This window comes from Anguilla rostrata, chromosome 16 (assembly GCF_018555375.3).
Source record: "Anguilla rostrata isolate EN2019 chromosome 16, ASM1855537v3, whole genome shotgun sequence".
Classification (NCBI taxonomy): Eukaryota; Metazoa; Chordata; class Actinopteri; order Anguilliformes; family Anguillidae; genus Anguilla; species Anguilla rostrata.
In genome coordinates this window covers 23097657-23123362 of record NC_057948.1, presented here as the reverse complement: position 1 = coordinate 23123362, position 25706 = coordinate 23097657, and the positions used below count along the sequence as shown (strand labels likewise).

General features: G+C 40.9%; 1 protein-coding gene and 1 long non-coding RNA gene across 3 annotated transcripts in view; one reads left to right on the top strand and one right to left on the bottom strand.

Annotated features, from left to right (window-relative positions):
• The window catches only part of lingo1a (leucine rich repeat and Ig domain containing 1a), a 169365-nt gene that overhangs the window by 47228 nt on the left and 96431 nt on the right, over positions 1-25706 (bottom strand). For both annotated transcript variants that reach the window (XM_064312658.1, XM_064312659.1), the window contains exon 2: positions 24887-25031. The gene's annotated coding sequence lies outside the window, so the exon portion shown is untranslated. The remainder of the gene's footprint in view (positions 1-24886; positions 25032-25706) is intronic.
• Positions 808-10843, top strand: LOC135242335 (uncharacterized). Its single transcript, XR_010326309.1, has 5 exons — positions 808-1172; positions 4420-4516; positions 5665-5820; positions 7518-7586; positions 10192-10843. It is a non-coding gene; the product is annotated as an uncharacterized LOC135242335 (long non-coding RNA).

Genomic DNA, 25706 nt, shown 5'->3' with positions numbered 1-25706 from the left:
TCAGAATGCAACATTGATCCACCTATACCCCACCCACACAAAGAAAGTCCTACAGCTACTGCTGCTGCTACAACTACAACAACCAACAATAATAATAATAATAATTATTATAACATGACTCAAATCTTTTTCCAGACTAGACTAATATCTCAAAGAAAAGTGAAGCTTGAGCACTGATGGAATAGTGAGAAATGGATTTTTGCAATGGAAAGCAAAGGAAAGCTTTTTGCTATGAAAAGCAAAGGAAAGCTTTTTGCTATGGAAAGCAAAGGAAAGCTTTTTGCTATGGAAAGCAAAGTCCTTTGATTGGCTCAGTGAGTGGTTTCAAATGAAATGAAGCATGTTACGGAGCTCATGAATCTTCGCTTTCTCCCACCCACACCATTCACTGCGGCGGCAGGGCAGTCCTGAAATTTACCCCCTAAACTCAGTTACAGGTAGGTCTGCCGGATGTCCGGTTTCGGCCCAGAATGTCCAGTTTCCTTATTATTTGTACAGGTTCAGGAAGTAGTCCCTATACATTACCAGTCTGAATAATTTACAGAAGTTTGACTTGAAGTCTGTATGAATTTATCTCCTTATTTGAGTGGCAAATAATGTACGGTGTTAAAGGATTTATCATGGGACAGTGGAAGACTGGATCCTGACTTGTTAACCCCATTAGAAAGCGGTCTGTATTTTAAAGCAATGAAACTCAGATAAATACACCAAAACATGAATGGACTGCTGCTAGCATGCTAACTAGCTACAATTAAAATAGCTAGGTACTGTAGATAGCAGCTTGCTATCTAGCTGGCAAACTAATATTAGTTTAACAAACCAACTGCTAGTACTATTAGTGTACAGCAGTGTGAACAAATCCAGACACTGTTTCAAGCCACTGTTTACTTTTGTTTACCATTGTTAATCTATTTTTCAGAAGTGAAAAAACATTTTATGCAGCAAGTCGTGCGGGTTGAAAGGTATGTTTGCTGAGCGGTATGTGTGTTTAAGGTCTATAGGCCAGGATGCAGTTTGCATGCGTGGGCTCAAGTCCGGAATGCCAGAGCGGGTGCACTCTCAGTGGAGTGAGGCAAAAGGCAGGTAATGTGCTGACTGTGGAACAGGATGGATAATCTCACACCAGACCCCAGGAAACACATCAGGCATTCATAGGGCAGGAGTCACCTGAGGTAAAACAGCCTACATTGTTCTTTATGTTTTTTTGTTGTTGTTGTTTGTTTCGTTGTATGTGCAGCAATATTGTTCATTACCTGTAACCTTTGGTAGGGAGGCATTAATATACAAATAGATTGATAGCATGCAGATGTTTCCAGCTGAACATTTTTCAGAGGGAGCACTGTAGTGTGAACACTCTTAATCACGCACGTCAACAGCATTGAGGCAAAGCCTAAACCTCAATTCCTTCCCTTTATCAGAAGATAGTTCCCCAGAATTCTCACAGAACCTTAGGAAGCTTTACCAAAGACACTAAAGAGAACATATGCCACCCCACATCTCTACCACCCCCTACCACCAAATGCAAACAACCTCTAAAATGACTGAGTGAGATGGGGCAAAATGGTTAAAGCCCTTCGATATTTGACTCTAAAGAATTTGAGGTTTATTTTTCCAGCCTCAATACAAATACAAATATTCACAAATCCTATTATTTACCCGACCACTTGTTTCTAATTTTAGATATACCATTTTTTTCAACTCAACTTCCATTGTGCAATGTGGCTAAACAGCACTGATTGGCCATGTCAGGTAAACTTAATGCTGTTTGTGACTCCATTAAATGTAACATATGGAACTAGTGGTTGGCAATAAAAACAAAAATAAAATAAAAATGTATCTGAACAAAATGCATGTGATGTCCCTTCTTTGTCTGTCTGACACCGATTATAAACTATTAAGCATACTTTTTAAGTGCACAATCTGTCCATTGCAAAGGAATCCCCCAATTTGTCAATTTACATCGTGGCTGATCGACACACTGAGTTGCGATACGACCACATTTCTACCTATAATAGATCAGTGTTTTGTACTCATTGAATTACGTCAAAAGATGTAATTTCTGCCTCACTAACCAATGTCATATAGACCTCCACATCCGCAGTTGACTAGTCATCTAACTGACGTCAAAATCTTTGGTGGGTTAATAATGACAATAATGCGCTCTGTGTGAAGTTATTTACAATTACTTTACTGCCAAAAACGGACAAGAAACATAAAAATAACTCCTCACACTAAATTGAACAATGACTAATGCCACCACTCAAAACAGACAAAGATCAAAATCCACGGCATTGTGCAGCCATGGGCTGCTTCAAGAAGGCTGGAGTGATTTCGCTTTTTAGCTTCCCCAGGGACCCAGACAGGGAATAAATACTAACAAGATGCTATGCTATATTAATACTAATACATAATAATACATTTTTTAAAATGTTTTAACAAGCTGCTTTTGAAATCCTGCCCCAAGTCATGGGGATGTCAGAGAGATTTCAAAGACATACCTGTAAAATAGTAGTGTGTCTGTTGATGTCAAGAGGCATCTTGCGTTTGATTTGTGAATTTCAGTTGACCAAATGCACAAACAAATTTCTGTTGACCAAATGCACAACCAAATATCATTTTCAATTTGTTTTGTAATATTTGTGTGCATTTAAGAAGTGATCTACCAGCAACATCTACTCCGAGATGTGAGATTGAACTGCTGTACCATTTAAATACGGTGTGGACTGGGAAGGACTAGAGTAATAGCCCATCCGTACTTTTCCAAGGAATAAACAAGTTAAAGACTGAATCCTTATGTCGGCCGGCTGTTTCTGGATATTTGCTCATGCTACAGAAACGCTGCAAAGATGAAGCACTTATCTACCCACAGGCTTACAATCTACCGAAAATCAACATGTATGTGCCTGATGCACTGATGCTAGAAACTATAGCACATCTCATGTTATTTTAACAAATGTATGGAAGCACTACTTATGAAAACAGGCCAGGAATGCAATTTCACAAAATCACAAAACTATTTGTGATTTAGTAAAATCCACTTCCCAAACTCCTTTTGAGTATCCCCTCTAGGTCATTCTGAGCGGCAAATCTTCCCCTTTAGGGGAATTATCTTTGGTTTTACCTCCTTCATCTGGAAACCCAATCAAAGAGCCAATCAGATGCCCAAGCCTTCTCCAAACTTGAATGGATATCTGATATCTCTATCTGGAATTAAAGAGCCAGTCAGACTCCCAGCATTCTCATCAATGTGCTGGCTCAGCAACCCCTCCACTTCAAACCGCAGCGATCCAACAAACTCCCAGATTTTAGCAGAATGTGGACCTACCTCAGGGTTTATTGGCTGTAAACAAAGTAGTTCAGGGGTAACGATTGACGTTGCTACGGCTGTTTACAAAAGCTAATTTGAAAAGTGGGCATAGGGTGGTGTGGCAATGCACAGGGATCTGAATCTTTGCTGAGGGATTTAAGGAATGAGTTTTATTAGTGTAAACACATTTGCCTCACAAACAGAAATGTGATACTGCTACCTTCATTTATATAAAAAACAGACCTAAAGTCTTTGAACACCTTTGTCAATTTTTTTATGATGGAATTATACAGGGGACTTCCCCTCAGTCAAAATCTGTAATTTTTCTTTTTTTTTTCCTCAAGGCAAGAATATGTAAATTATGTAAGCCATGGAAGGCTGCTGGTTTCCAAATTAATGACCGAGCTTCAGGCAATATTGATGAAGTGTTTGTTTTCTGCTGCTCATTCCAAATTACTGGATGTATGAAGACCTTAGTAACCTTATACAACATTTATTTATTTTATATCACACTAATTAAGAACCTAACTTGACTGTGTGCATCGGACTATGTGTGCAATGTGATATATCTTAATGTTTATAAAGTCCAACATTGTGCAGAAAACTACATGTGGGGGTCTATCATGAACAGTTATTAATCAACTACAGTATAATGAAAATCAAACATCCATGATAAACAAAATTGTAAATCTACGCATTGACAACAGTACTGCTTTGGACAGAGGCCCGGAAAGTTGGTTCGCTTTAAGGGTTTGGTATACTTCAAGCAAACTTGCTTAGGCAAAATGGTGGGTTTATGATGAAAATGAAGTATTGCATTTACCTTGATTGCTGCAGTATGCACAGGCTGGCCAGCCAAATTAGTAAAATTTTTTGTATAGCTGCATTCACCGCCCCTCAATACACCATTGCCGGCAATTGGTCAATAATGTCAGGTCATTGGCTGTGTTTTGGGCCGTCTGTTTCTGGTAAACTTCCTGTTTATATCATGTCCGGCTGGTCTCTGCTCATTTCCAAGATTAATCAGTTCAATACTAGACTTGCTGAAGCTGTTCAAGGATATGACCACTTGCATGGCTGCAGCATCTTCTCTTTTTTGGATTACACTGCAGGTATTTATTTCCAGTTCCGTCATCTCCTTCCACCGGTTGCTTGGTTGTTCCCCCATCTGGCGTGGAGCAGCCTTAACTGAACAGACCTCAAGTCGCAGTGAGTATGTGTACATTAGAGCCATATTCAATAGCTGTTCGACAGCCTTTGTGAATCCACCAAATACCAATTTGTTTGGGGTATACTTGAGCCCTTACATAGTGTATTTTATTGGTGTTGGTATTTGGTTCAGTATCTTGTATTGAAGAATTACCTGTTCCATGCTACAGTGTACAGATCTGAATATGAACATTTAATGTATGAAAAAAAAAACAACAAAAAACAAACAAAAACAAGACTAATACTAAAACATTGATATATGAGGTCTTTACACAACCCAGACATTATACATGACCTGGTTATTATATGTGACCTAAAAACTTCAATCAATTAATACTTTTGTGGTAAGACTGCTGATTCAGGCTGTGATATTATTCTGTTTTGCAAATTAAAGTTATATTTTATTTGAAAGAAGTGACTTGTTGACGTATGACACAGCAAGGACATATTATACTGCGTTCTTTTAAGACATGTCCCACTTTCTACAGTATATCAGCATTCAGCTCACGACATGAGTACAGATGTAAAAAATAAAAAAATGTATTTTCTTTTTCATTTTGTTTCATACTGTGCATCTTGAATTGAGAAAAAGAAATGCCCTGTCAAGGCTATTTAAAGATTGTGCCCCAGTAATCCCCATAATGCTAAGTTGTGTGCCACTTAAGACCTGTGGGTATTTGTCAAATTCTGAGCAATCAATCATCATCACAGGCAAGGAAATCAATTAAACTTCCAGTGGTGGGAAATGGATGACATTTACCTATTCTAGTATAGGTGAGGGCAAAGCATGATTGGAATATGAATTATGTGAACATTTAATAAAGTGTATGATTCAGTTCCAGGATGAAAAAAAAAAGAAAAGAACCACATAAACTGGTTCCATCTGCTGGTCTCTGGGCAGACTGAATGATGAAATTCACTCTCAATAAATCATCTGTTTTATACTCAAACACTGGTGCTCTGGCACAACGTGAGAGAGTCAAGTTCTACCTTTATATCCAATTTAAATCTCTTCATGTTCAGGAAAATACTGAAAGGCAGAACTAAACCAGAATAAATCTTTAACCTACTGATATATAATATTCTGTTTATAATTTTTCCTTCTTTCTTTCCTCTATCCCCCCTCCCACCCCCCATGTGAAACACAGGCAATAACAAGGGGGAAGATTTGCATTTGAAAATTTCTCAGAGATGGAGTGTGCATATTTACTGTTACATCTCACAGCCCGCCCACATGTGATTGGTTCCTGCTGACGCAATGGCCAATCATCAAGCATCCAGTCACGCTCAGAGCCAAGGGGCAGGTGGGGAGGCATTGCTGTGTTTTTTTTCTGAGAAATACACTCATCACATCACGCTTTGAGCGTAGCATCTCTCTTTCCAACCTTAGGGTCTGCAAGCATTGTGTTCCTACTGTACTGAACAATGGTCTTCCTTACTGCCCAGATCAAACAAGGTCAGAAAACATGGCTAGCTCACCATGCTAATTACCTAGGTTCCTTGCTAATGGAGTCTTAATTTCCTGAGGATCATATCACCACCTCAAGATAATTTTTTGGGGTTCCAGTGCACCTTGTGTTTAGGATACTCGGGCATTGAAATGGTGAACCCCAAAATTCACCAGTCACCAGACAACTCACTTCCTAAAACAAGTCACATCTCTTTGCTTTGAAGAGACTGTGGCTTCCAATTGGTTCAGATGGGTGAGTGACAGCAGAAACACAGCACAAGCCATCCCTTTGTGAGGTTCATGCTACCATTAGGAATGCGCTGGAGCCGACAACTCAGCAGTTTTCTTCAGCAGGGCCAGAATGAGATGTCAGGGTGCTTAGCTCAAGCCCTTAGCATGCAATGTGCTCTCATGACAAGCCATCAAACATTCAATAAAAAACATTGCGCAGTAAAACACCATGGCCATAACAACGCTGATGCACACTGCATGGTTAAAAAGTCAGCCATTTAAAGCCTCTTCTGCAGTTAAACCAGAGTGACTCTGTGTTATTAAAGTTACATATGCTATCACAGTGCTTTTTTTGCCCACAGTTGTGAAGTAGGCTGTGGGCACCGTGTTTCTCTGTGGATTTGCATGTGATCTATCACTGCCTTCTTCAGGAAATGGATGTAATTGTGTTCCTGCGCAATTCACCCCAAGCTGAAATGACATGATAAAATTTCTGCTCATTTCTTTATTCCCCACAAAGCATATTCTGCAGAACCATTCTGTGAAATATTCTGCACAAAATGTTCCACCTCACAAGGGAAAAAAAGAGCCTGAAGAATATTCAGCACATATCCTACCTGATGAAGAAAAAACCCCCCATTTAAATCTGTCATTTAACTGTCACTCAACAGATGGGGTCCCAAATGACCCTCTTAAATAAAAGACAATAAGAACAAACCAATGCCACAATTACCTGAAATGCAGACAGAGAACCAAATGGACTGCTGTGGAAGGTGTCAGACCACGATCGGATCATGTTCACACACCAGTGCAATCTGTTATTTGGTCATTAATCCATTTTGTTCTTCGCTCCCAGCAAAGCAAACACTTGCTGTTTTTTATTATTGATTATTAATTTGCTTCGCGGAAACCTTCATCCACGGCTACCTGCCAAGACCATATTTCATATACTACAGTATCGGTTTATACATCTGGATATTCACAGAGACTGTTCAGGATGAAATACCTTTCTCAAGGGTACTCGGCATTCAAACCTGTAACATTTAGTTTTGCAAGTACATTTCCGTACTGCAACTCTTGCTGCTGATAACACACAGGGTCTTTCCAAAATAGAAGGAAGGACCATGCTGATCGTAACACAGTGTGTGAAAACTCTGAAATGCAAAGGATACTTACACAAAGACTAAATATCTGTGACAATTTACATCACAGTTGGATGTCATTGGGTTTTCTGTAAATGCAGTCTTTCCATTGTGATTAAATGGGTTATGTCACAAGATGATAACTGTTGTGTTTTACAATTAAATTTTCTCACCTCAGACAGGTCTTTGGGTTTAACCAGTCAAAATACCAACAAGTTCTCTCTGGATGGGCCGTGAGGTGTATGAGGTACATTTCCTTAAATTTTTATCGCGCAATCTCTCTCTCTAAGTGGAAAAATAACAAGGTTGTCAGATGGCTCATTCTTTTAATACTGTACACTGGCTCTCATTTCAGTGAAGCACCCCACAGTGAAGCATCAAATCCAGTCCACAGTCGGGACTCTCTCGGTGCTGTCTGTGATGGGAAAACCTCTAGGGCGGTGTATAATTGGCCACATTGTTGCCTGGAGAACAAGAGAGCTAATCAGCTGGGTGGCATGGGAGCTAGTTGATTGGGTGCTTGCAGTCTGCCTGTGCCAGCTGCATGTGAAACACTGAGCAGCTCAGCTGGCAGTTACTCCAATGAAGCAACAGCAGGCAGGCAGCTGCACTTTGGAGGAACGCTGCATTCGAAAACTAGTGGAGAACTTTGCAGTGATGAGGTAGACTTAAGAACACAAGTGGGCATTCCAAGTAAAGGGGGGAGAAATAACAATAAAATATGGAAAAATGATTTCCTAAAAAGAAAATTGCAGTTACATAACAGGTTATTTGAACTGGCAACCTTCTGGGGGAAAAAGTAAAATCCCCTGCGTTGCCACACTGCTAATCAACAGCGTAGCCCAACAGACCTGCATAGCAGCATACTCTCACATGGTATATCACAGTATGAGAACAATGTTTTGTTTAAGATGGCACCTTAAATAAGTGTTTTTTTCCCATTTCCAAAGTGCTTCCTGTTGATGCCATTTGGATTTGAAGAGATGGGAAATGTTCTTATTCTCAGTTCTCATAAGCTATGGAATATAAGCAGGCCAAGTTTGCTGCCTTACCACAAAGATTGATGGCACCCGCGGGCCACACGTCAAAATAGAAATCAATGAGAAGACACGCACACACACACACGCACACACACACACAAACACAAACACACACACACAAACATCCATATACTGATGCAGCTTTTCATTATCAAAGCACATTACAGTCAGTCACAAATACATTTAGAGAAGGCAACTGCACCACTCAGTATGTTTCCCTGAATGCCCCAAGGCTAAAGAAAACAGGGATGTGGATCCCAAAAGGGTGGCGTTGGTTCAGAATATGAACATGTTGTTGCCACACATACCCTAACTTGTTGTAATGCTACTATGGATAATGTTTTTTTTTGTTTGTTGTAAAAGTGAATCAAGGATATATTGTATACAGAGGCAGCATACTGCAATGCACCAACTCTTCCTCTTTGCAATCTATTTCCTGTCTCATTTTGGAAGGAGGGAGCGGTTTATTTGATACATGAACCATAGATGCAATCATTTTAAAAAACAGATAAAGTGAAATAAGAATGGAAAAAAGGTAATAAACAGGGGCGTTTACTGCTCATATGTTGCTAGTGCTCTTGGTAGATGGATTTTCCATGGATTTCATACGCAGTCTCTCCAGTAAAACAGCTGTTTCCAAGAAGGCAAAGTCTCCTGAGTTTCTGTTCTCTCGCTCACTTTGAAAAGGCTGATATTTACATTGCTGGAAACTTGTTTAGTTTGCATTGTTACAGGTGCATTATCTTGCCGACACAGTTTTTTCAATTCTTCTTCATCGCTGCATTATTTACTTCTTTTCTGGCAAGCTTGGTTGTAAATTGGCAACCGGATCTAGGTGCAGACGTGCAAGGTGCTGTTTGCTGGCTCATTTATTCAAAATGAACATTCAGGTAGTGTTCCCTGAATTAATTAAACTATTTCTGAACTTCCCCCTAGGTCTGCCAGTTTCATGATAATCTGGAAACGGAACTGACAAACACCACAAACGCAATGCACTAATATGGAATGTGTCTTTGGCTATGTTTCTCATTAATATAATCTGTTTATTTTTCAGAACCTCTCATCTAGGGTGTCTAAAAGAAACATTACGACATGACCTCTTTAACTGCCACCGCACATGGCATTCTCACCAACAGAAGTCATGCTTCTCTTGTAGATGGGAAGGTTTTCATGTAACTAACAAAATCATTAGCCTGAACGTAAAGTCAGAGCTCTGGATAGCTTGTGCCAAACTGATCTGAGAACAGTGTGCCCCACTCTTAACCCAAATCCGAACAACTGAGCGCAACGTTTTGTAACTGGATTCAGGATCAGTTGAAAATGCAAAACATTTTGGCGGCACTGAAAAGGATGTGTTCTTGAAATAGCCGATCGTACCATGCCAGAAAAACGAACTACCCAGACGGACAAAATCTGAAGCAATCCTGAAATTTTTATGTCGTCTTTTTAAAGCAAACAACAACTGAAATGTTATGTCTTATCGAGCAGCTGTAAAACCTCAGCAAGACCATGCCAATGCATCTTTTTAGAGAATGATTAATTACTCAGGCTCAATTTCAGTGAGCTCCTTCTGAGACCATTAAAGCCTCTACAGTGCCTTTCCTGGTTTACATCTTGCATGCCTCACATGATGTACTGGTCAATGAAGCACCATCCTTCAAAAAACAAACAAACAAAAAACTCAAACTGAGATAAATCTGTTGCCAGCATTGTAAATGATTCATTTTCAATCAATGGGTTTTTTTTAAGATGCCATACATTAGTTTTCTGTGACTGGTTATTTATTAAATGACATGTTTGTGTGCGCTTCAGGGGAGCCGCCGTCGCGACTTTCCTCCTCTCTGGAGACGGAGCACAAGTCACGGCGCACGCTGCCAACAGAAGATTGAGAGCAACCACAGTTTCTCCAATATTAAAAAAACAAGCTAAACGAACAAAAGGAAGCAAAAGAAAAAACGAAAAGAAGAAAGCCCGCAGCAGGCAGTCGAGCGCGCTATGCAATCATGGTGAACATTTTCTGTGGATGTTATGGAAAACTGTCCGCTGCTTAGCGTCTTTCCACCATGATAGCTAAATCCTACACTGCATTCATTCTGATGAATTACCCATGAGTCTTCAGGCTTCAACCATGAGAGGCGTGTTAGATGGTCCACCCGCTGAGGCATGGAAAACATCTGAATCTACCGATCGCATGAGCCATTTCCTATCAGAGCCAGCCTGATCACAGACTTCACCTAATTGGTGGCATCCATTACAGCTCTGCTCATTGGGCGGCATCCATTATGGCTCTGCTTACAGTCACAGTTTCTACCCCCATCATTCAACCTGCCATGTCGGTGTGTGGTCACAAGGATGATGAAAAGCTGTGCCTTTGGGCAATCACACAGGCCTGTCAGGAGTAAGGGATAAAGGGCCGGTCACCCTTAATGTGCACAGATTCATTAAAGAAAGAACCCCCCTCCAACCATCCCCTGAATCACTTCAATGGGCAAAAGTCAAAACTGAAGCTTGCATCACATAAGGGGATTGAGGGGGGATTTACAGCTTGGATTCCACAGACAACAAAGGAAACATCTTTCCTTTCAACAACATTTCAATCATGTGATATTCATTAGATCATTAGAACACACACTCTCTTTCTTTTCCTTTGGCTCTCTATCTGGCCAAGGCTCAGTGCAAATAGGCTTATAAAAATAATAAACGTGTGTGTATATGTATACGTATACACACATGAACAGAAACACACAATATATGTGCATCCATGCACCCTAATGCAAGTATTCCAGGTGTTTTATAGCAGGACATAGGGCAGAATTTTTTTTTTTTACATAATTTTGCCTACGTTGCAATAGCAAGATTGGAGAAAAGTGCAGATGCAAAGCATTAAACTATTAAAGTTTTAAAATTGTTATTAAAAACTGGCTGCTTGATACAGTGCGATGAAATTGAACATATTGTAATAGTGGGCAATCCTCAAAGCTATGGATGTACAGGCAATTGAATCTAACAGATAATTACACAGAAACATAGCACCACAGGCTACTGAATAGACAGATTTGATGGCTATTTATTCGCTATTCGTACCTACAGAAAATTCAATCTGGACGTGTAATTGACCATTATGCAGTTATACTACTCAAGGTTATGCCTCGATTCAGCAGGCTCAGGGGAAGGGGTGGGGGGGGGGGGGGGTTATCAATGGAAAACAGGCATCACGGTTACTATGTCAAATTGCATCATGGCAACTTTGAGACACACCTCTGTGTACACATACAGGTGTGACAGCCTTATGTCAGGATTGCGTTTGTGCTCATCACCCAGGGAGGCACAGCTGGTGGTGGACATATGGCTGAAAAGCTTGCGCATGGATTGGGAGGGACTGACAGGCCCCAAGATGGCAGTTAGCATGGAAACACTCTGAGGTTAGCGATGGCGGAAAGAGAAAGAGACGTGCACCAAGTCATTTGTCAAAGAAACTGCGATATGATCTCATGTAAATGAGACGAAATACAATCACAAGGATGGACAGATTACAACGTATATCTGTACGTTAGCTATAGCACAACCTGACAGGTTTAAATGATAAATTAGGGAAAACATTAGCAGCATGATCAATCGAATACAAAATATACAGGGAAAGGAAAAACATGAAGAAAAATACAGAATCTGAAATAGCCAGTTGGATTTAGATAAGTTAGATGCACACGTTATCTCAGAGTCGGCTGTCCCGATGGATTTTTATGATAACTGCGGGTGTCCTGCTGTCATTTATAACAGCTCCAGATAGGATTTCTGAAGGGGGGGGGGGGGGATGGGGGGCACTGTAATTTGAATCTCTAGTTCCCTTCACATACTTTCTTCTTCCCTTTCCCTCCCCCTATTTCTTGTGCTCCTTTATTCTTCCCCATCCCCTGTTATCCACTCCCCTCCATCTCTATCTTTGTCCCTCCCCCTCTCCTTATTCCTCCTCCCACTTTGTCTTTCACTTTCCTTCCTCCATCTCTCTTTTTCTCCCTGTCTCGCAGTTTCCATTCCATCTCCTGTCTGTCTTCTCCCAGGGGAATTTTTTTTCATTGTCAAGGGAAAGAATCAAATAATAGGCGCAATCAAAGTATTTTTTTGGGTATGATCTTACCAGGTGTGGATATACTTTTCATAGCGTAAACTGAAATGGAGCACCATTTCAATTTCCTTGAGTTAGCTATGTGAGCACAGCCAGTACTCTAGTCCAGTGGTTCCCAAACCCGAGGCACCCGTGTGAATAATTTACATTTCTGCGGCACCCCAAATTGATGCAACTGCTCACACTATGAATTGGTTGTAAATCTTGTGAATCTGTATTAAAGACAAATAGACGAACATGTCAAAACATTAAATTTGTTTCATTCGACAAATTACATTTTTAGAAACGACATATTTAGGTAATTCTCACTAGCCAGCGGGTATATCACTTATACCGCTCCACTAATTTAGTGCAGTAACTGGGTTCCAGCCTTGCCAAATCCCTGGGGCCACATGTATAAAAGTTTGCGAAGAATTCACACTAAATATATTGTTACGGCTGGCTCGCCTGGCCGCAACAAACAAAGTCCGGATGGATCACAACACGACAGAAACTGATCTAAAAACAAACCCAGACATTTATTAATCTAAATAACAAACAAAAACACACAAAGTTCACAAAACAAAAGCTCTCCACACAAATCACAAACCCCAAAATCAAACTCTAACAAATCACAAGACCCAAAAGAAAATCTCCCCTGCCTCATACTACTGGGCTTATATATTGGGCCATAGGCAGGTGGAGGCAATCAGCCAATTAGGTAATTAAGCAACTACCTCCACCTGCACTACCCAGGCAAGCAGAGGCAGGGGACGTAACACCCCCACCCTTAAGACAAAAAAAAGACAAACTAAAAGGTCTTTTTTTTTTTTCTTCAAATTACTATACAAAACAAAAAAAATAAATACCAAATGTCCACAAATTGTCCAGAGGAATCTGCCACTGTAGGGAAGTGTGTGTCTGCGCGCGTCGTCCTCGACGCCGCAGGGACCTGTGTGTCTGCGCGCGTCGTCCTCGACGCCGCAGGGACCTGTGTGTCTGCGCGCGTCGTCCTCGACGCCGCAGGGACCTGTGTGTCTGCGCGCGTCGTCCTCGACGCCGCAGGGACCTGTGTGTCTGCGCGCGTCGTCCTCGACGCCGCAGGGACCTGTGTGTCTGCGCGCGTCGTCCTCGACGCCGCAGGGACCTGTGTGTCTGCGCGCGTCGTCCTCGACGCCGCAGGGACCTGTGTGTCTGCGCGCGTCGCACTCGACGCCGCAGGGACCTGTGTGTCTGCGCGCGTCGCACTCGACGCCGCAGGGACCTGTGTGTCTGCGCGCGTCGCACTCGACGCCGCAGGGAAGTGTGTGTCTGCGCGCGTCGTCCTCGACGCCGCAGGGAAGTGTGTGTCTGCGCACATCGTCCTCGACGCCGCAGGGAAGTGTGTGTCTGCGCGCGTCGTCCTCGACGCCGCAGGGAACTGTGTCTGCGCGCAGCCTCCTCGCCGCCGCAGGGAAGTGTGATGGCAGATCCCGGACGAGCCCCCATTTTGTTACGGCTGGCTCGCCTGGCCGCAACAAACAAAGTCCGGATGGATCACAACACGACAGAAACTGATCTAAAAACAAACCCAGACATTTATTAATCTAAATAACAAACAAAAACACACAAAGTTCACAAAACAAAAGCTCTCCACACAAATCACAAACCCCAAAATCAAACTCTAACAAATCACAAGACCCAAAAGAAAATCTCCCCTGCCTCATACTACTGGGCTTATATATTGGGCCATAGGCAGGTGGAGGCAATCAGCCAATTAGGTAATTAAGCAACTACCTCCACCTGCACTACCCAGGCAAGCAGAGGCAGGGGACGTAACATATATGAATACACATGTTTATGCTTTTCTCCACACGGAAGTGTTTTCTCAGATTTTCCACACCACATACACATGTGTCTCATGATAAATCAGAGCTTCCAGATGAAATCAGCGTAAAAGCTTGCTCACATGAATTCACCATAAATGGTCAAAAAACACAATGAACCTGTTTAACATTAATATATCCATGTTCATATCCTATCCATAAGCTGGAATGTCAGAAATAACGGCAGATCAGAGTGTGTAGAAAACAAAAATTCTCAAATTGTGAAACTGAAACTTCAACTGAAGAAGTTCTTAAGAGGAAAAAAAAAACCTCTTTGGGGTGCCGAGTAGTGGTTTGTCAAACAAAAAGAAATACGTGCAGTGGCACAAAGTCACTGTGGCGGTTAATGCTGTCAATTCAGAGGTGCACACATTACAAGAAATAAAAAAGTGGTCTACGTTTTGGAACGATCATTACGCAAGTTGATTCAAGCAATTTAGTATTTGATCACACATGAAGGTAATCAGGGCAGTTGGCATAATCATCTGTCCATCAACTTAGCTGGTATAATTAGCTGTTTATATTGCGGGGAAACTGATCAAAAGTAATTTTGTAACTGCACCATGCAGTGACCAAAAAGTGAATTAAACACGGATGATTAAAACAGATGATTTCAATGTGCAAACAGGCCATCACACAGTAAGAATCGTATTTCAAGTTCTTTCCTCGTATGCCTGATTTTTTGTTGCAAGAACTAGTCACCAAATAGACTACAAAATCAGCAGAGTCTCCCTGAAATTATCACGTCAAGAGAGAATAAATACCGATCTCTGTGTAGAAAGTTGTTCAGAATCCTCTTTAAGCATACGCACCCTGCATATATGCGGCCCCTGCTCTTACACTTCGTTTCGCTTATTTTAAAATTTGAACAATTACGCGTCAAACTATTTGTCATAAAGGTAGTGTGATGCGCAACAAGCTATATTACATAATTATTTTTAAAAACTAGTCCAGGAATACACCCTGGACGGGTCACACACACACACACACACACACTCATACCTATGAGCAATTTAGGATCTCCAATTAGCCTAGCTGCATGTCTTTGGACTGTGGGAGGAAACTGGAGTACCCGGAGAACATCCAGCCGCCAGATTTGAACCCAGGACCTTCATGCTGTGAGGAGACAGTGCTACCCATTGCACCGCCATGCCGCCCCTATTCGATTTATGAATTACATCATTCAGATTTGTATTTGCATACAACCTCCCCATATTAAAATGTCAAATTTATCAAATGAACCAAATAAAACCATATGGGTTAATGTGCAGTATGTAGATCAGTGCATAACTTTTTCATGTGAGATGCAACCTAAAGGCAATATAATTAAGTAAAGTAGATGGCTGATAAACCATTAATCCCAAAGTAAATCCTATTTAATCCCTCAATGATTAAATATGAATATTATCCCCGCATCCACTGAAATGCAACAAAATTCTAAAAATAAGTTGTTTTGTGAAATGGGTGTCAGTATTTCACCTGAAATTCAAATGTTCTGAAAAATTGGAAAATGGAATTGTTGCTGGAAAAGGGGCTGACATTTAACCCTTTGAAAAGAAGGTTTTTTCTTAATGTTTTTTTTTTCAAAACAGCATTCTAGACCTTCATTTCTTTAAATCACCAGTAGTGATTGTTACATCAGGATTAGAATGTCAGCGTAAAACTTTCTAATCACATATTTGTGGTTGTATGCTTTAAAGGGTTAACGGGCCTTCATACAGTGTACACTGGACAGTTTATTATAATAAAATATATATGTTTGTCTTCAGTTTCTATTGTTTACAGATTAGACTTGCAACAATGATATAAATAATGTGCATGCTTCAGCGCGGTGAGGGCACCCAAATGCGAAGCAACATAAACCTAACAGTCTCTCAAAGAGCTTTCATCACTGCGTTCACTTACACAAAGAAATCAATTCCGTGCTGAACCAATTGCAGAAGCAGTGCATGCCATTTGTTGTGTGGATTCCTTGAAACTAAATGAAAATTTTGACTGCTGAGAGATGCCATAATCCCTGGGTTGCGAACGACATTAAAGCGTGTCATACTGCGTAATGTTCACATCAAACATTCATTCGGGTGTTGCAATCAATAGAGCCACTTCTTCAAAGATCAGACGTGAGAGTTGATTGGACCATGCTGACACGAGACACGAGTCTCCGTAGATTCCAACACACAAGTTACGGAGTATTTTACAGTTTTTTCTCTCTTTTCATATTTAATCCTACTCAGGGTCTCCTCTCAGGAGTGGGATATGAGAGCCTGTATTAAAGCAGACTACCCGCATCCCTAACATTAAAAAATAAAATAAAAATCAGAAAATACCCGGGGGACTTAAACAACAGGCTTAATCATATATTCAGTTCCATTTTTTAAAGGGGCTCAGAGAAGCTCCAGTGTAGGCAGGTACTGGCATTAAAGTTGTATTCACATATCATCTGCTTCAGACACAAACATGCAAACCTACTAATTAATTAGACTCAGGCCTATACTCTCTGATGCCTGAGAGCCTGCTTAGACACTTTCCCGCCCACAGGTCTTGAGACTGCCAGTCGATTTTTGCGACTGTTCCATCTGCTGTATGAAGCTGATACTGGGACAGATTTCCAAAACACCCAAACCCTAGCAATAGCAAGAACCTAGCATATATGACCGGTAACTTGTGAAATGATCTAGTTCTATTTCAAGGAGCTATATGAGTTCAGAATTCCTCACTGAACAACTTTTCACATTTTTACATTCCTTTTGTTCTACATCTCCTGTGAAGCAAATTCCTGCTAGCCCTCCCTTGTTTTATCATAGCTGGGGCTGTGGGATATGTGACATGAAAAAACTCGCCGATTTAACACCAGTTAGTGCCTACTTCTTGCCATATAATTTCATCACCTTAAAACATTAAAGCTCGTTCAAGCAGGTGACTGGTATTGGCTGCCCAGGACAAAGACTCATTGATTGGAGAAAGATGAGTCACACCAGCATTCACAACAAATTGCTTGCCTGGAAGAGAATTGATTGATACCAGAGAATATAATTATGAATACATGGCTGTCGTATGGAACACAGAGATCATTAGTTTCATTTCTATAGATCCCTGGTAGATAAACAATGCCTTTCACTGCCCCTCGGCTTGCTGTTGAACACGGTTTGTAGATGTGACTGCTGCATTGAACAGGATTCCGTGTTGTGTTCTGCAGTGCCCTGCAGGACCCTGGGTTCCGGTCATGCACTCCAGTCGTAATCCGAGCCCTGCTGGTTCTCAGCGGGATTTAAAGCGGTTGACAACAATGGCTTACCCCCATCCCCTCCTCCCCAAATCACTTGTTCATTCCGCAAAAGGGACTCTGCACCTCCAAAATGTTCTTCCTCTGCACATCCCTGGAGATTATTAGTATTAATATTAATATCAGTTTCACAGCACAGGTCAGCAGGCCCTGCTCACTGCTGCTATTGGCATTTCTGAGTGTAGGGAATAAGGTGACAGTGTGCTTGTATAAATGTAGGCGGGTATAGGAGAGGAATTAACTGTGATGATGGAGCGGTATGGACCATGGCCTGGTCAGCAGGGCACTCAGATAACACTAAAAGCTTTACAAGAGGCCACTATCAGTCCGGAGTGCACTCTCTCTCTCGCTCCTTCTCTCTCTCACTCTCTCTCATCGCAAAGTAATTCATTTTGCAGCAGTGTAATTTTCCCATTTAATAATTTGACCCATTGCAATTTCTCCAAATCACAGCGCAGTAAGTCTCAATTAAATTCAGGCAGCTTGGAGTTTTATTTTTTCTACCCATCATCATTTTTCAAGACTGCATTGTCAGAATTCACTGCCATCCGAACCATTCCTGACCTGAAAATGCACTTTAATGCAGTGGATGCTACATTAAGGAAGCCAGGATGCAGACACACCTTAAAAAAATCCCACAACACCCAACTGACACAGAACAGAAATGTGCCCCTGCACACGACCAAGCCTTGATTCTGCAGTCCGCATGAGGAAAATTCACCTAAAACTCATGAAAAATCATTTAAAGACGGATCTCTCAGTTATAGGGTAATTCCACTGCAAAGCAACATTAAGATCATTTAACAAATCAAGGCGTAACAGAACTAAGTCTCTCTTGGTCACTTTCTAAACAGAGATATGAGCTGCATAAGGCGCAAATTTGGTGAAGGTAAAAGTCAGAATGATGTACACATCTACCATTCCTCATTTTTAAAGACAATGGGTGGGTAGTTCTAGAAGGGGGCGTTGACCAAACTCACGTCAGAGAGAGTTTTGAGGGAGCTGCTGTTCCAGCTGTAAACAGTATTAACTTGTGAGCTAGCGAAAGTAGTGGTCTTGCTTGCTCTCTGTAGCCGATTTTTGACAAAGCTCCTTGGATGAGGTGGGAACCTGGATGGCATCGATAGTGTGGATGCAGGTGCACATTACCGTGGTAGACTGGAGTGACATTGGAGGGCAGCAGCACTGATCATCGAAAAATGTCAGCCAAATCCAACACTAGACACATCGACACTTACCAAACTAGAAAATAACTAAAACGTGTACTGATGTTAATTATATTGCTAACTTGCTAGCAAGCTTCATTTTGGTTGATTCTAGATTTTAATCAAACCGCTTCAAATTGCCTAACGTTAGCTTACGTTTTGCTACTGCTGCAATATGTCGCGACCAAGGAACCCTCAACATGACAGTAACATTGCTATGTTCCATGATCACATTACTACAACTATGCCACAGCTAGCACGATATGCGATTTCAAAAAAAGAAGTCTCTGATCGTACGTACACCTATGCCAACAATAAACATTGGGCTATTTACAGTATAGCCTTTGTTGTGATGGCTACTCAAGCATCAAAAGAATTTGTTTAAAAAAGAACAGCACAGAAAACTGTTTACTGAAAACATTTAAATCCCATGTTTGTGGTAGAATGACCTTGTATACAATTTACCTACACGTGTAGTGTCAACCATACATGGAAATCATTTCATTTTTAACTAGCTGTACAACTGGTAATATTACAAATTAATTTGTAATCACGTATTTAGATTAAATATATCAAGGAATATGGTGCTGAATTGATCTGCTTTAGGTACCAGTATGCACTAACAGGGATCACGATACATATCCCCTTCTAAATGAGAGAAATACCAAAAACCCCCAAGTACAGAACCTACAAGCAGATCCAAACAACAGGCAGAAGATGGGGTGGTGGAGGGTGAGTGCAATTCTGTAAGCTGTAGCATGTAAAAATCAGAGCAGGCAATGAGCAGCATCCAAGAGTTCTGACTGCTGGATTAAAAAAGGCAGTCCATTAGTGATGTGTGCATGTTTAGTATGAAAATGTGCTGATATGTGTAGGCTATTTGAATGTGAGAATGTGTGGTTGCTGAGGCCAACCAGTGGTTTCACTGTTGATGTGGTGTTTAGAAAAGCAATGAAAAATGGCAATGAATGAACAGACAGGAGTGATATTTTTGTCAGATAAGTTATTATACATTGGAGACTATCTGTATCAACATCCCTAAGAGGGATGTCAACAATGTCAACTATACATTTCTTGTTCCCTGGCTTAACGCCTTTGTCTCCTCTCCCCCATTCTCTCTCACCACCAGTATTCTATAAAAATGTCTGTTCTTACCGGATTTATTATGACAACCAAAAAGTGCACAAGTCATGACCGTGTCTGAAATAGCTTGCAACAAGTCAACTGCAAAAAAGCTCAATTATTCAAATCATAGTTATGTTAAATCCTTGTCATTTGCCACACTACAGTGAAGCAGCCTTTTCTTTTCTGTAGAACTTAAGCAGGAAAGTAAAGTGAATTGAACACATAAACCTAGATTTTCTTTCTTTAGTGGCTAGCTTGCTAGCAAGTAACATTGCCCTCCAGGTAATAATTCCCAGCCTCTACATTTGTATTCATTAGGAGTGGCAATCATAGATTACAAGTTAGGCGGTCATCAGACAATGCTGTTTTAGTCTCATTGTAGGTACCTGGAGCATTGCATAGCAGTTTGTGGCTATATCTCTGCACTAACTACATGTAGAGAGATGGCTCAGAGCTCATTTTAATCAGGACAGCCACTCCTCAACAAATGAAATAACAATTTAGGGTGGAATTCCCCTTTAACTGTATTTTGGCTTGACTGCTTCATAATTACCAAACTGTCCCACTGAAACCCACTTATAGCATCTAACACCAAGGCTGCAGAAAGACCTTAACATGTTTAACCCCCCTATTTTTCACCTGTTTTTGGCTGTATAACTTCAACCTGTCACCAGCTGCTTGAATTGACTGACAGAGGTCATTGTCTGATTGCTAAATATGCCAGTAGGCAGCAACATTCATAATCTAGGCAGAAAAGCGCTTTACATTTCCATCTGCAGAACCAAAGGATAATCACACTGGCTGAAAACAAAGAGGACCTCAGTGAATCTGCTTTGACTCAGCGGGGAATTCCTATAAGCAGTTTGACTGGACAATTATCCTGTAACCTCTAACTGAAGCATGACGCCTTCAAGGGACAAAAGGAAAAGTCTATGCATGTCATGTGAAACCCGACAAAATATATTACGCACAGAAATGTTACGGCCCCTCCGAGGCTGGATTTTAAACATCTCAAACGCACATCCACAGATTTGTTTTCCTTGTAAAAGCACCCAATTTTGCAGTTTTTTTAAACATTACATGTTCACTCTTGTTGTAAAGTGCCATATAAATAAAGATTCCTGGTTATTATTATTACTATTATTACTTCTACTAGTACTACGTGCTCTATAATGGCCAGAGATTTATGCAAATATTATGACAAGTAGACACCTAATGAGTGAAGTTTAGTCATCAAACAGAGACTATGCTGAAAAGGAATAAATACATAATAATAAATAAATAAATAAATAAATAAAAACAACAAAAAAGTTAAACCTTGAAATTATTTTGAGCAATCAAAAATTCTGACAGCGACATCATAAAATCATATAAGAAGCAATTAGTATTCTTAGGACTCAGCCTGTAGTTTCTGCTCTGGAAAGAAAAAAAAAAGAAAAAACAAACAAGCAAGGATGAAAAAGCAGGAAGCATTGTTTCCTTCAGCCAAACCTTCTCCGTGGATCTTTTTCCCGGAAAAGGCCACAGGTCGACCCAGGGGCCTTTTTATTCCGTGGTGTGTCGCTCGCTGATAAACCCTGCTGACATGTGAGAATGAAGCTGTGAAGTCTCCCAGATAGACTGTATCCATCTCAGATAGCATGGCCTTCATATGCCCCTCCTCTGGCCTTTAATTAAGAGATTAAAAATGTTTCATTTAATTTCCTTCATCTTGAGTTGTGTCTCCTCATGCAAATTACCTCATCTCAATTTTCGTACAAGCCTTTGATTTTAATGAATATGCAGCAGGATGCAGGTCATCCTCAGATTGCCATTAAATGAGGGAGGATGTGGTTTTTCTTGATTGAAAACGTAAACACTGAGGCAATAAACTGCTCTGGAAGGATTTCTTAGTCATTTCGGTGGTTTTTGACCAAACTCTACGCCATGAATTCCAATCATTTTCAAGCCCGTGTGCATGAAAGGCTGTCTGTCAGCTGAGCACATGCTTTGTGTTTTGCACTCAGAAATTAGAATTTGCCACCCATTCAAGTATTTGCCCCTGTGTGCAAAATAGCAAGATTCTGAATAATGGTCATCCAAAGAAAGGCTTCATGTTACTTTGCTGCTTTGTCATTTATCTGCGCCAACGCTGTCTGTTACAGCCACTTAACATGTTGGAAGTGGTATTAGATGTGAAAAGGGTTTTAACTTGAATATTTTCCATCTCAGTAGCAGAGTGATAAAGGGCAGAAACTGCCAAAAAAAAGAAGAGAAAGCGGGCTAGGGACTGGACCCTCCGCATCATTTGTCACACGTCATGCGGAACGTCATTCGTCAGCTTTACTGCGCATTTGCTTTCCACCAAATGCGTTGGTGATGAAGGATGGCATCTTCTTTAGCTATCGCCTGTACAAATGGAGAAAATGGGGGCTGCAAAGGCTCCATTTTGTATTAATGGAAAAAAAAAATCCACGGTCAGCGTGTATTTTCATCAGCTTTTGTTCTGTCTAACATAGCTTGACGGTAACGATTGTCCTCATAACATTCTCCTCCGTTATGAAAGATTTAACACTTTCTTTTTCATTACATCTGTGCCCATATCAGTCACCTTCACCTGAGTCAAATAGGCACACTTGTCAGTTTTATTGGCCATCAAATGCCTATGTAGTGTGCCTCCTGTTTTTTACATGCATTGTTCATGCATGAAATTACTTTGGTGGTTACGTTTTCTGAGAGAGAGCACAGCACATCTCATTTGCTGAATAGTGTGTTTGCGTGTGTGCACGCCTTTGTGATGAATCAGGCCTTAAAAATGATGAAGGAGAAGGAGAAGCACTGCCGTATGGGACAGATGGTCAGACAGCCTGTCCTATACCTGCATTTGCACTATTTTCACAAAAGAGAAAAACATTATTTAGCTTGGCTCAAAGGTCAACTGCTACTCCGAGACCCCCCTTCATAAGTGCTCATAAGGGCAGCACCTTATGACCACTTAGAGTCTCCCCATGTCCGTGTGGGTTTCCTCCGCGTACTCCAGTTTACTCCCACAGTCTAAAGACATGCAGGTGGGCTAATTGGAGACTCTAAATTTCCCATTAGTATGAGTGTGCAAGTGAATGGTGTGTGTGCCCTGCAATAGATTGATGGCCTGTCCAGGGTGTATTCTTGCCCAATGCATGCTGGGATAGGCTCCAGCACCCTTCGTGACCCTGCCCAGGATAAGGTATAGATAATGAATGGATGGATGAACAGTCATAAATAAATGCAAATATATATTTAAGGAATCAAAGCCTCATCTGCAACTAAACAAATCAAGCAATAAATAAATAAATAACTTCAGCACAAAAACCAAGAAAAGTGTTCTTACACCATTCGTAGAAGTGGAAATACTGCTCCTTTCCCACACATTTTTAAGTCTTTTTACTGACTGCTTGCAGACATTGCACAAAATGGTTAACAGGAAATAGAGTGTGCCTGCATATGATTCCTCGTTAGGGTGTGTTGGCACAGCACATTCTTATTCAAGGCACTAGAAAATTCCAGACCTAAGAGATGAACACATTTGCACTCCGATGTCAAATCGGCTCATTGATCAAAGCTTGAGATGGGCACTACTGGAATCACTGACTGTTATGCCTCCAAACAGTTCCTAGTCACCACACATCATATATCTTACAGTAAAGTAACACCTATAGTATTTTACACTATCCACGGCCTATTTTAATGCATCACTGTACCGGAATGTAATTTGAGATTTTGTCATCTTTAATATTAACAGATTGCTACTCCTGGTAAGCTTTCCCTTATGGGATGATGCACAAGAAACCCATGGATTATCAACATTCACACCCTGGAAAACAAACACAAAGTAGACATTCTGCACAGACTTGACAAGACTCTGATGCTCAATGGGCCTTTAAAGGAATGGCAAATGCCCTCATGTCTCCATCTTGAGATGACAGCAGAGTTGCAAATGCACTGGACTGTCCACATTCAAATTGTAAGACCAATCTCAGGTGTTGTGAGTTTCCATTATGCCAAATTGTGTTACAGTGCCTTGTTTCCCCATGACCTGCTGAGGTATACAGACACATATATGCACATGCACATTTAGCATTTCCGTCTGTTCTCCTTGTAGAACAGCATTATTATTATTATTATTATTATTATTATTATTATAATAACAGATAGTGGTCCTGTTTTTTCAAGGGCGGCAATGTTTTACCTTGGACTTTTAACCCGAGAATCAGATTTGGAAAAACCACTGACCCAGGCTGCCCATATGCTGATAGACTGTTACGCATTAGTTCACTCAGGCCTTTATTGCTGTCACTTTCATTACGGTGAGAGAGCGCGTTTCTGGCTCGCGCGCACGGATAGCCAAAAACGTATTAAAGCCCAGCAGCCGCCGGAGCTGTGGGCAGGAAGCGCGGCGACGGCCCTGTCGCATTTCAATCTCAGCGAGCTGCTCGCTGGAGCATCGCAGCGCTCCTCCTCCGCTCACGGCTCTCATGCAGCGCTCTCTTGAAGACGCCTGGGAGTTGCTCGCGAAAGAAAGGGCTTGAGCAGGCAGGATCATTTACATAAATGCTCTGGCACTGTACTGCTGTATTGTCCTTGCCATGTGTTATTAGCACAGATCCAACTAAACACGTGCCATGGGGTTCACTAACAAACACACATATATATATATGTGTGTGTTTATATCTTTGTTTCTTGGGAACCTTAACATAATTACAGGCACTAATTAGGCCCACACAGATGATACTAAAAGTAAAATATGTAATTATATAAATGATAATTATTTAAATTATTTATTTATTTTTACAGAGAACAGACTCTTTATAATACTCTTTTTTTGCATGTGACTGAGAGGACAGGAGAAGAAAGAAACAGATGGAAGTTGTCTGTAATTTTGGGGTGGCCCAATTTCAGTGGTACTTACATACAATGGGGGAGTGCGCCTGGTAGGTTTTAAGAGGGAGGAGGGTTCTCTACTGCAAGCAGGGCAGAAGATCAGTAACAGATGAGCTTCTTTTCTCTTTAGTCCACATTCCTCCCTTGCCTGGCCAGTTGCTTGAGTCGTCCACCTGCAACATAATTTGAGAGCTGTTTAGCAGGGCCTTGCTCCCCTGGTTCATCCTGTATAGTGAAGGGTCGCTGTGTGATAAGAATGCCTGCAGTTAGTGTGGGGACCCTCCTTGTAAAGAAACAAAGAAATTAAGCGCTCACTCAGGTCGGCACCACAACAAGTTGAAGTCAGTTCAGTCAATATTTTTCAATGCATTGACCAGTGAACAAATGAAAGCTTACATATTTCTAGAAACACATTTGGTTCCAATGATTTTAATGCCTTTTGACAGAATTTGGGATATATAATAGGCCTGTATTCATTTAATATTTGTTCTTAGCTTTGGCCTTTCACTGAAAAGTTACCATGTGAACCACACAGCAGCATGTACCAAACAGTTTTTGTAATTGAACAGTCAAGTTGAGGTACACTTTTGTGTTCCTTTATGTGTAAATATTAAATTATAGGTTTGATAGGAGATAGCATTCAATTTTATATTTCTTTATGGAAACCAAGACTGACAGACATGGCAATAAAGTGTAAAAGACTACATTATTGCTTTGCAGGGCTTTTTAAAACCTACAGTTCATAGGTAGCATCTGCAAGAAATGTAATGATATCTTTTTTTTCATAAGTTTGCCCCAATGGGAGAACATAATACAAAACCAGACAAAATTCATGATGAAAATAGAGT